Here is a 12,294-nt window from a genome sequence, read left to right as displayed (position 1 = left end):
AGGCTTATTGAACCACAGAGTAGCTTCATCTTGCTGACAAATGGTAGAACTGAGAATAATGTTTGCACAATAGAAGTGAGGCCAAGCCTTAGTATCTATGACAACACAGCCCCTGAGGGTGGTTGGACAAGAGGGATGAATGCCCCTGCCCTAAAACATGGCAGAGAAGGGCCCAAACACTGGAGGGAGAATGTGGAGCAAAAACACCAGGAACACCAATGTCTCAAGAGCACCAATCAGTGCAGCAAGGCAATCATTCTGCTTACAGACTAAGGAAGAGACAGTAACTGCCACGGCTGAGGGAGGATACTGGGGGCAGAGCCCTCCATGAAGATCAACTGTTAGATCTCTTCAGAAACAAACCTGGCAAGATCTACCAAAGTAAAGAGACATAGACTGTGACCCGGCTAAACCAGACCCGGCGGTCCAAGCCACAGATGACAGGTCTGAGGTGTGGTCAGGGTATTTACAGTAGTGCTGTTTATCTTGACTGTTTTTCTGAAATAGCTCTATCCAATGACTACAAACTGCACAGGAATTCATTCTTTCACAATTCTAGAGGCAATAAAGCTAGAGTTAGTGTCACTAAACAAAAGTCAAGGTACCAGCAAAACCTAGGCCCTCTGAAGGTGCCTAGAGAATCCCATTTGGGGCTCTTGCCATGGCTTCATGGCTCCTGGGGTCTGTTCATTCCCAAGAAGTCATCCCCAAAAGCTTCCTGTGCTACCTGAGATGGGCAGGCCCCATATGGGAGCACAATTAGGTCCTGTTCAGACCTAGCATGGACCAGGTAAGGCTTACTAACATCAGGAAGGCCACCTGCCTTACTCAGTCCATTAATTCAAATACTCATCTCTTCCAAGAAACCCCCAGAGAAATGGCTAACCACACGTCAGAGAACTCCATGGCCCAGACAGATGGACAATATAACCCAGCCTCACAGCCACTGCTTCAGCCTCTACTTCTGCACACTTTCTCCATGTCTCACCTCCTCTGCCCCCTTCCCCCCAGCAACAAAGCACTCATGACTTCAGGCACCAGCTAATCCAGAACGATCTCATCTCAAGATGCTTACTTATATCTGAGAGACCCTGTTTATACAAGCCCACCTTCACAGTGTCGTAGGATTAGAACTCAGCCTGTCATAAGGACAGAAGCAAAACCCTAAGGCGGAGTGAATGCCTTTGAGTGGGGTATGCTGACAAATGTCTCTGGCTTACACAGGAGCAAACAGGCAGGGGGATTCCTGCGATGTTTTCAGGGCTTTGGGCTCATATACCAATGAACACTCTCTCTGACCTGGTCAAGGCAGACCATCCAGGACCCTTGGGAGGAACAAGATGGGGGAACACAGGGATGGCAGAATGAAGGTGCCTGGGCCAAGCACCTCATCTAAGCCCACCTGGCAGCCCTCACACTTTCACCACACCCAGTTCTGATGTCCAACTACGGCTGGCAATGGGTGGCCCACACACAACTCTCCATCCTCACAGCAGCCAGCTCAGTGGACTGACATAGCTCAACTAGCACCCTGCAACACAAGACTGCAAGAAACAAGATGGGACATGGCTCAGATACCCTAAAGCCTTCTCTGGACATGGGCAAGTATCCCCTAGCCCCTCATCTCTACCTCGGGCTGCCACTCTGAACCAAACCCTTCTACTTCTGTACATACACATCATTCATTGTCTGTGATGGAGACGCCTAAGAGCTTTCAACAGGCCAACATGAAAAAGGAGCTGGCACAAACTGATGTCCAAGGTACGGATGAAGGAGGCCCTATACAGGAGTCCTCAACCCTGACTAGTCCTGACATCGTTCCCCTGTACACCAGCCTAGGCACCCAGGAGTTCCCTCCCACTGAAGAAGAATCTTCTGCTTCACTAGCCCCAAACACCAGATCTCACCTCCCCAAAGTTGGATGCCTCCTGCAGAACCCAGGCAGACCCCCATCTTTCCAACTGCCCAGGCAAAACTCAAGGACCCTACACCTGCTACAAACCCTCTCTCCTCAGCCCCACCTCAGCACCCACAGCACTGACAAGCTCACTGGCTACTCTATCTCTTCTTGCCCATGTCCCTTACCCCAACTATGCCTCGGGTTACTGCCCCTGCCTGCAGTGCCCCCTGAAAAACCCTGTTCTTACTCCCATCTGCCTTAGGACCTTAGTGTTGGCTTCTTCCTGTGTGGGGAATACGGCTCCTCATCCACAGGTTATCAATCACCATCTGGCTCTAGCCCAGCTCTCAGCTTCCCCTTCTAAAACTGTGTCCTGCCCCATTGCCACTTTTCTCTCCTGGGTACCTGTCACCTTATAATCCACTCACACCTATCTTGGTATCTTTTAATGCTTGCTTCTCTACTGAAGAGTGCCCTGCTTTCCTAGCTTGATGGGCTGAAGATAACCTGTTGATCTCCAGATGGTCTCCTGAGAGCTGGAGCTCTTCCTGGGCTCCAGAGCCACCATCCACAAGCTGCAGAACTACAGGCGGGAAACCATGAGGCCTGAGCACATGAATAGGAACATGCCGGGCTCTCACTGAAAGGCTCATTTCATAGGCTCCCCTTGTGCGCATCACAGCATCACCACATGCCCACTCTGCAAGGAAAAATGGACCCTTTGTGGGATATTAATAGCCCAGCCAGATGTGGGACCGCCTGGGGTCTTTTCCCAGGGCTCCACTGGGTGCCCCACAGCTGCACAGGCAGAGTACCTCTGCTCAGGCCCCAGAGGCTGCCAAAGCAAGTGTACAGAGGTAGGGAAGGTGGGGGTTACAGAATACAGCACCAGGCTCATCACAAACATGACATGCAAGCTGTGATTGCCAATGCATTCAGGACAGAACCATGCCATGGAAAATCAGCCACAAACCAATGAGCACACTCACAGAAAACAAGAGTCAGATGGGCAGTAAGTGGCTGAGGGGTTGTTGCACTCTGAGGGCACATCTAGGCAGAGTGCCCTGGGAAGAAATGCCATCAGTGTGGTAACCCCATTCTCTGATGAGCCCCAGCAGTTTGCTTTGTTAACTGCCTGCAAAAGTACAGAATAATGGCACTGGGGCTGACAAGCCTCAGGCACCTCCAAAGCCAGCCTGGAATGGAGGGGAAGTCAGACCCCAGGCAGACAGAGCAATGTAGATCTACACTGCGCAGCATACACCAGGTGAATGGCACAAGTGACTGCAGAATTTTCCAGAAGTCAACACAAATTTCTAGTTTCATTTACCCAAAACAGAACACTTCCACACAAAACTGATATAGGCATTATGAAAGGTGCAGCATTTTCTCTTTAAGGTGCTAAGCCTTCACAGCAGGCTATAGATTTGACACTGGAGGCCAGTCTGAACTCTGAGCAGCCGTACTTTCGGCACCCCAGGCTGGCTATCATGTCTGGCTAAAGGACTAGCAAGTGAATATCTGAAACACAGATAAGTAGCTCCAGCTAAGAATAGCTGCTGCTGTAAGGAGCTGGTTCAGGCCCAGTGTGTTGAATGAAGGTGGGGAAGTTTCCAGCCACTGAAAATGGACTCTGTGCCTGTGTGGGCATCTATGCTTGCAACCTGACCATCCAGAGCCACTGCATGACCGGATGTTTTACAGGCTTCCTGCAATAACCCACAGCACCAAATTAAAACTTTATACTTTTGACTTACAGAACACCAAATAACATTTTGATTTACAAAAAAAAAAAAAAAAGAAAAACTGGGGCATGGACGCAGGGCCAGGACACCCTCCCTTAGCTGTTTTGCTCAAGACTGGTGGCTCTTCAGCCACAGCTCCACTTCTGGCTTATTGCTGATTAACTGGAGACAGGAGTATCTTGGATTTTTCTATCCAAGCTAGCTTTGAACTGTAATTCTCAAATCGCAGCCTGTTGAGTAGCTAGGATTATAGGCATGCGCTACCAGCACCCAGGCAAACATTCAGATTTGCTTACTTTTTTTTTATATATACTAATGAATGCATGAGCTTTCAGACCAGCACCTATAGAATCCCAGATGCCAAAGAGGGAGGGTCCTGAGTATCTTTCTCCAGGTAACAGCCTCAAAGGACTGCAAACAGGACCAGAGAGACCTTCCCAGGCCTTGGGAAATGCACAGAAGTAATTAGTTCCCATTTGGTTGTCATTTAATTAAAATCATTATTGTCCGACTCTCAAACTGGCTCTGAGTGTTTTCAACACTAGCTAAAAATAAAGCACACCTTCTAGAAGCTGGCTGGGCATACTCCAACTGCAGGGCAGTGTGCATACACACTGCTGAACAGCAACGAAATTCAAAGCACTTCACTTTCTGCCCTTAGCAACTCCAAAAGAAGCACAGCAGGGGTGAAGAATCTAGGTATAAGAGAAGAAATCACAGGCAAGGTCCAGCCTTAGGTTCTGGCACTCTTGGTTCCCCAAAATAATGCCCAAGTGAAGTCTGTCCCCATCCTGAAGCCTTCAAGCTCTCTGTATCCCATGCCCTCATATACTGAGTTCTTGGTACCTACTAGTAGACCTGCAGTCACCCAGTACCCCCAGAACAATCTTGATGGCCAGGTTCCCAAGCCACTTAGCTACTATTTCCCTGGGTAGACACACCAACTTCCTGTGGAGCCACCCTTCAATTGCATGCTAAAGTTCCAGGAGCAACATCACAGAGAGGCCCATGGGGACACATGGAAGGACAATGCCTGCTTTGTTCCTGCCAAATGCAAAACTGTCTGTATGGACTATTTCTTCACACTAGAAAACGTCCCTGGGAAGTATTTTTTGCTTCCACTGAAGCATTCTAGAATGTATATCTTAAACTTTCTAAGGATTTCCTCTCTAAATGGCCTTTCATAGGTGAGCTACAGTTCCAAGTGTCTCCGTGGGTACTGAACAGTAGATAATACTGACCATACTCTGCTTTTACCTGTACATACACACGTAAGACACAGTCTATATCAGAAATTAGACACAGTAACACATTATCAGTGACTAGCAACAAATCAGAGTAACTGTAACAAGACACAAGTATACAACTGTATACAAGATACAACTTTGTGATATAAGTATGGAAATATGGTGTTCTCTCTCTCTTGATATCTAATTACACTCTTTCTTTCTAGTTGCTTATAGGTAACTAAAACTGTGCAAGGTGAAACCACAGATGGGGGTGGGGAGCTTACTGTATTTGTGACTTGAAAGTAGAAGCCAGGAGGATCCCAAGTAGAATAGGATCCCAAGTAGAATAGTAGAATCTATCCATCCCTGGGTGGGAGATGGTGGGGCTGGAGGCCATGAGAACAACCTGCCAGCACAGCTGGGTGTTTTTGGACAGGACTCAGAGACCTAAATGTCCCGAATATTACAACATAAGTCACAGCTGCAAACTTCATCTAAAACAGACATGTCTGCAAAAACTTTCAGTCCAAACCTCTGGGACCAGCCTACCTTTTGTTTCCACAACTTGACCCCATCAATCCAGGCTTCTGCTTCTGTGGGTGTCTCACCTCAACTAAGTCAAAGAAAGACTCCCTCCTTCCTGAGCTCCTAGGCAAGCCAGAAAAGTGAGAATTTCCCAGATAGGCCTAAGCCTCACAGTCCCTTCCTCTGCTGCCTGGGGACAGCATAGACAACTTGCACCCCACTTTTACTGATAACAGGTGTAAGGCTGAGGACAGAGCCTGCAGCCCCTTGAAGACTGCTGGCCCCTCCAGTGGTGGAGCTGCAGATCAGCACACCCCCTTTTACTGGCCACCCACCCCATTCACCTGTGGCAGGGCTATGCCCCAGCTGGCTGTGAGTAACCTCAAGACTGAGAGGGCAAAGGGGAGCCCTGCATACACATCCCCCTAGCAGGCCCAGGTGGCACTGCCTTCCAAGCTCATAGATGAAGATACTGGCATACTGGAAGTAAAAGCCAGCCAGAGGCCAGGCAGCATCAGCATGGTAGGAGACCCGGTCACAATGGTTAGGAGCAGGTAGCAAAGGGGGTCAGAGACTCCCCCCTGTACAAGTAGTGGGAATCTCTCCTTATCACTTGGTCTGTGTTCTCACTTGCAATGGAAAGACCCAGAATTCCTAGGGGGGCTGCCAGGACATAGTGGCACACTTGCCACATGCCTGTGTGTGACAGGGCTCATGCACACCAATGTTCCTGAGCCTTCGGCACAGGCCATCTGCCATCCTCCATACTGTATCTCAAGGACAAACGGCAGGACAAGATGCCAGCCACCCCAGACTCCTCTTTGCCTCCTCTATCCTGGCCTGAGAGGCTGTCTTCCCTGCCAGGCAGAGGCTACGAACCAGTAAAACAGAAGATAAGCAGGGACCACCAGTCCTTGTGATTCCTGAGGGTACAAGACATGTGTTTTCCAAGACACAATAGGAGTTCCTGAACTCACAGTTTCCAGTGGAAACATTGGAGGATCCCAGACAAGGATACAACCTTACAGACAGCCCTTTCCTCTCCTGCCTGGAAAAGCTAGTGCTGACCAGTGCTGGACTCACTACCCAAATGAGCTTCACTCAGCAGTGCCCCAATGGCAGCCCTCACCACCCACATCGACACATGTCCTAAGTCCTCTAGTCAGACCATGACTGCCCTGGGCAGAAAAGCCTGAACTTTCTGAGACTGTAGTTCTTGGTGCCCAATCCCCTCACAAGCCACGCATAGAACAGACTTAGCAGTGACTGACTGAGAGCAGATATCAACTGATAAGACCTCCTGAGGGGCGGGTTCTAAAGGCAGGCACCCCTCCCAGCTGTGCTTCATCCCTTACCTCAGGACTCATGTCGTCAACCAATTCAGCAATCAGGACTAGGCTTCTTCCCACTTTCTGGTGTTAGTAGAGCCTGGAACAGTTAGAAAAAGGGGGATACATATTAGCAGGACCAACTTGGCATCAGATCCTTTATAATAACCACACAAACTCTTGTGCTAAAAATGTTCACCAGAGCCGGGCGCCAGTAGCTCACACCCATATTCCTAGCTACTCAGGAGGCTGAGATCTGAGGATCGTGGTTCAAAGCCAGCCCAGGCAGGAAATTCTGTGAAACTTTTATCTCCAATAAGCCACCAGAAAACCGGAAGTGGCGCTGTAGCTCAAGTGGTAGAGTGCTAGCCTTGAGCTGAAGAGCTGAGGGACAGCGCTCAAGCCCAGAGTTCAAGCCCCATGACCCACAAAAAAAAAAAAAATGTTCACCTGAAACTCTGCAAGATCACTAAGAGAATGGTAAGTCACAGGGAGCATTACCTGGCCAGGTGAGACTACATGAGGTTAGCATCATGGCCTAAAGAACAGTTGCTAGCAGGAATACCATCTACACCCTCACTGACTTGTGCTTACTGTTGCTGGCAGCAGCTAGAGCAGTAGAAATTCCCCTCAGTATAGCTCAAAGCCATAAGAAAGTAGCCAGGCAGTAGGGGACTTATGCAAAAAAGTCACAATAAATAACCAAATCACAACAACCAACCACACTTTAGCACAAAGCTTCCAACTCAGCCCCTCAAGAAAATTTTTAATAATTTGTTCCTTGGGCTGGGAAGGTGGCTCAGTGGTAGAGCGCTTGCCTCGCACGCATGAGGCCCTGGGTTCGATTCCTCAGCACCACATAAGCAGAAAAAAACAGAAGTGCCACTGTGGCTCAAGTGGTAGAGCACTAGCCTTGAGCTAAAATGCTGAGGGACAGTGCCTAGGCCCAGAGTTTAGGCTCCACAGCCAACCAAAAAAATAAAATAAAATAATAATAATTTGTTCCTTGCCATTACCAAGGTTTGAACTCAAGGTCTCAAACTTGTTCAACTTGCTAGCCAATTAAGCCACAGCTTATGCTCTGCCCTTTGCTGGTTATTTTGGAGTTGAAGTCTGTCAGACTTTAATCCTCTGAATCTCAGCTTCCTAAGGAGCTAGGATTACAGATGGTAGCCACCAGTGCCCAGTTGTATTTAAATAACTTTTAAGTTTTAAAATGAAATATGTGCTGGGTGCTGCCAGGTCATGCCTATAACCCTAACTACTCAGGAGGGTCATGGTTCAAAGCCAGCCTAGGCAAGAAAGTCTGTGATATTCTTATCTCCAATTAACCCCCTGAAAACTAGAAGTGGCGCTGTGGCTCAAAGTGGTAGAGTACTAGCCTTCTGGAAAAAAAAAGCTCAGGGACGGCACCCAGGCCCTGAGTTCAAGACCCACCACTGACCAAAAAAAAAGAAAAAAAAAGTATCTTTAAAAAACAAAAGCCAGGTGCCGTGGCTCACGCCTGTAATCCTAACTACTTAAGATGTTGAGATATGAGAATCACGGTTCAAGCCAGCCCAGGCAGGAAAAGTCCATGAGACTCTTATCTCCAATAAACCACTAGAAAACCGGAAGTGGGGCTGTGGCTCAAGCGGTAGAGCACTCGCCTTGAGCTGAAGGGCGCAAGGACAGCGCCCAAACCCAGAGTTCAAGCCCCACAACCAGCCAAAAAAAAACAAAAAACAAAAAATAAAACAAAATCAGAAGAATAGGAGGAGGCAAAGAAAGAGGGTAAGGCCAGAAGAGAGAAAATAATACTAAAGTAAGAGAGGGCTTACTATGCATCACACATAGAGGAGAAATATGAAGCAGCAAAACAAGAGAATACAAGGTTCCTTTCTGACCATCCAGGGCCTCCCGAAGTCACCCTAGCCAAAGCCCAAAACTGCAGAAGTCAAGTTACAGGTGGGGCTTTGTCATTTACTGAAGTACAGCGAAGTGGTCCTTTTCCTCTTGAAGATAGGCAATGATCTGGGCAGTGACCTGGACTGACATCAGGGCCAGCGGTGTGGAGAGGGACAGGAGAACCTCCAACAGAGAGAGAAGCAGCAACCTCCTCACCCCAACATTCAAGTTTTCTGTAATTACATTTTGCTCTGCTTTGAAAGTTTGCCCCCAACTTCATCAGCTGAAATTTGGTTATTATTCTGCTGGTATTAAAGAGGGTAGGAACTAAATCCTGAGACAGGGTCTTGGGAGGTAATTAGGATTAGGTAGGATCCTGAAGTGGGGCCTCCATGATGGCTTTGGTGATTTATAAGAAGAGAAAGAGAAAGGAGCTGGCATAGCTTAGTCTCAATGGGAGATGCCTCCACCATATTACAATGCATCAAGAAGTTCTTACCAGATACCAGTGCCAAGCTCCTGGTCCTCCAGCTTCGAGAACCATGAGCCAAATAAACCTCTACTCTTTATAAACTACCCAGTTAATGCAAGACAGAATGGAATAAGATATTCTTAGACACAGAGATGCGCTAAAAAGAAGATCTTCATCTCATAGCAAAGCCACAAGAACAGCTTCAAAGTCCACCACCAGCTTGACCACAAAGTAAATACATGGCATGTCCTAGGCAGCTGCTACAAAGAACTAACTGGTTTCCTTTTCTGGAGACAGCTGCCCACAGTGGAAGGAAAGGGGCCTGGGGGGGTCAGAAAGCAATGTGGTCACTGCGCATACATGCTTTGGTGATAGTGATTAATTTACCTTGCACATTCTGCAAAAGGTATGCCACATTTCCTCTTAGCAGCCACTCACTTTCCTTTTGGGGAAATTCCACTTCAACGCACAGAGAAAAACTGACTCACAATTGCCCTCCTGAGCACACTGAGAGGACTCCATGTCACATATATGCCACACATGGATATACACACATATGCAGCTGCATATGCATATGCAATATATATCCATGCCACAATATACATGTATATCCATGCATGCCTATACACACAAATGCATGTACACATGCATATGTCACATACACATGCATACTCATATACACAAATATATAGACACATATAACCACAATTGGACCCCTTTTCCAACAGGCCCCCCACTCCACTCCCTCATTAATTATTAGATATTCAGACTCTGAGCTACATTTGGTTCTGGAGCTCAAGAGCCTCAGGTGAGTGATTGTCACACAGAATACCTACAGCAGAAGCAACAGGGGTGAGCTAAAAGCACATCTATGGGCCCCAGTGGAGTGTGACACTGCAGAGATATGACTAGACACAGAAAGGAGCCTATTTAATGACTCCAGGGTGACAGTGCCACCAGGGTGTTCCAGGGAACAACATGTGGTGACAAGGGATATGTTGGGGAGTCCGAGAATCAATGCAAGGAGCATGTGCCAGGCTGCGTCAAAAGCCCCACCTTACCCCTATCAAAAGGATGCAAGGAAACTAACTGAAAAGGGGAATTCCAGGGAAGGAGACACAGCTGAACAAACTGGAGAGTGCCACCCACCTGAGAAGATGCCTGCCAGTGGGGTTTGACCACTAACTCCCACAGGGCCTCATCCTAGAGGGAACAGGGGCCTGCTTGGAGAACCCAGGCCCTTCCATGCAGTCTGGGAACCGCCATATGCAGGCACAGACACCATCTCCTGGCAGCAGAGAAGGAGGCATTGGCAGGGAGCCTGGGAAGGGTATGCCAGGGCCATCTGGCTGAACCAGGGAGCCTAGGCCAATAGGGCCTGCTACTAGAATGCATCTCACTCTGTGCAAAACTCTGGTTAACACCTGGGACTGTGCTGACTTCATGCCAGTCCCAAGATCCTAGAGAACAGTGACAAGTTAAAAAGCAGAGAGAGAGAGAGAGAGAGAAAGCCCACAAGCTGTGTCTGGAAACATCACGAGAAGGAATCCCATCGTTGCACTTTGCCTGGCCAGGACTCTTGAAACCCCATCTATAGAGGCACAGAAACCCTGCAGGTCCCACTCAGGGCCTCCTACTGCACAGTTAGGAGATGCTCAGAATCTCCCTTGGATTAGCTTCTCCTTTCCCTGGACCTCCTGGAGCCCTCCTGAGAACTCACTGGCCCTGTGAATACCCTGTGATCACTCCATGTTGACCCAAATCTCAAATTGTTCTACAAAACAAAACCCTTCCATCTAACCCTGGGGGCATAAGGATCCAATAGTCAGAGCAGATGTGTAACACACATCCGCATGCATATATGGGCAGTCCCTTCTCTCTTTGCCACAGCTTTCCCAATAAAGTCTTTCCTTCCCAAGTCTGAACTTGCTTTTTATTTGAACTGTGCACAAATTATAAACCACTGGAGCCCTAGGACATATCACACACCCACATAATTATCATACAAATCACAGTCGTCCATGTTGTACTGGCTTCTACTAACTGGGTCGCAAAGGAACCCCAATACCCCCTGAGGATAGCATGTAGTTTTTCTCAACACCAAGAGAGTGGAGATAGAGAGAAGCCACCTTGTCACAGATAGCATAAACCCATCCTACCCGCCAAAGGACATCACGAATAATAAATGAGTTAATGGACAGAATCCAAAAGGCTGGGGGTTGAGTTTTATTAACTATCTTTTCCTAGTAGCTGATTAACCTGGTTTAGGTCTGGAAGGGAAATTCTGGGGCTTTCTGCTTCCCAGACAGGAGAGCATAGGACTGAAGTTTCTCTCTACAAACTCCAAAAGAAATGCTGAGAAATCTCTCCATATCACTGCATTGCAAATCCTTGGAATTTACTGACTCCAAGCACAGATGTTGAAAAGTCTTGCTGATGTCAGTCAATGAGACTACGTGGCTGACAGTGGTCAGGATCACTGTGTGTGCCTACTCTCTTCTCTTCCCCATATGTGCCCAGAAAAGATGACCAACTTACCAATAAGGAGACACCCTCAGAGGGAGAACACTCCAGCTAGCAGAGAGCAGAGAAGGTCTTTCCCCCACAAGGGGAAGCCAGGAAGACAGAGGTCCCACAGCAGGCAACAACCACAAGGAAACAGACTCAAGTGGATGTGGAGTCTACTTCATTTTCCTGTCCTTTAGGGATGTTGTTCAGTTAGGGTCTGTTAGGGTGCCTGCATCCACCTTTAGGTCTGCAGGGTTCGTTTGTTTCCAGAAGCCAAGTCTAGTCACATTTGCATTCCGAGAAGGAAGGTCCTGCTCTCTTGGCTCAGTTCACGCTGACAACTCTGACACAAGCTGCCTTCGAATTCTACTGGGTTTCTTGCCTTGTTTGGATGCATCTCTGCTTTTGGCAACAGGCCCTCCTAACAGCTGTACAAATCACGCATGCTAACCTCACCCCTACATACATAATAATAAATACACAGAAATTTGCTGGGCCCTGGGAAGAAGCAGCCCAGGAAGAAGGTTCTTTTATTATATCACTGAGTGTGTCCCCCCCGCCCCGTAACCTGACACAATAGCCAGGACTGGGAAAACCACTCATGCGGTGTTCCTCCTGCTCCCCAGGTCTGGATTCTCACTTTTAAAATAACCCTTGTTCTACCACATCCTGTGGAGAAGAGATAGGAGGAAGCACACAA

The 12,294-nt window shown here is 48.1% G+C and overlaps 1 protein-coding gene across 1 annotated transcript in view; it reads right to left on the bottom strand.

Annotated features, from left to right (window-relative positions):
* LOC106001327 (semaphorin-4D) overlaps nucleotides 1-6,805 on the bottom strand; it is a 62,880-nt gene extending 56,075 nt beyond the window's left edge. The window contains exon 1 of the mRNA XM_013036439.1: nucleotides 6,755-6,805. The gene's annotated coding sequence lies outside the window, so the exon portion shown is untranslated. The remainder of the gene's footprint in view (nucleotides 1-6,754) is intronic.
* Nucleotides 6,806-12,294: the final 5,489 nt, after the last annotated feature.

This window comes from Dipodomys ordii, unplaced genomic scaffold, assembly GCF_000151885.1.
Source record: "Dipodomys ordii isolate 6190 unplaced genomic scaffold, Dord_2.0 Scaffold286, whole genome shotgun sequence".
Taxonomy (NCBI): Eukaryota; Metazoa; Chordata; class Mammalia; order Rodentia; family Heteromyidae; genus Dipodomys; species Dipodomys ordii.
Note: the sequence above shows the minus strand (reverse complement) of the source record. Positions and strands in the feature narration are given on the sequence as shown.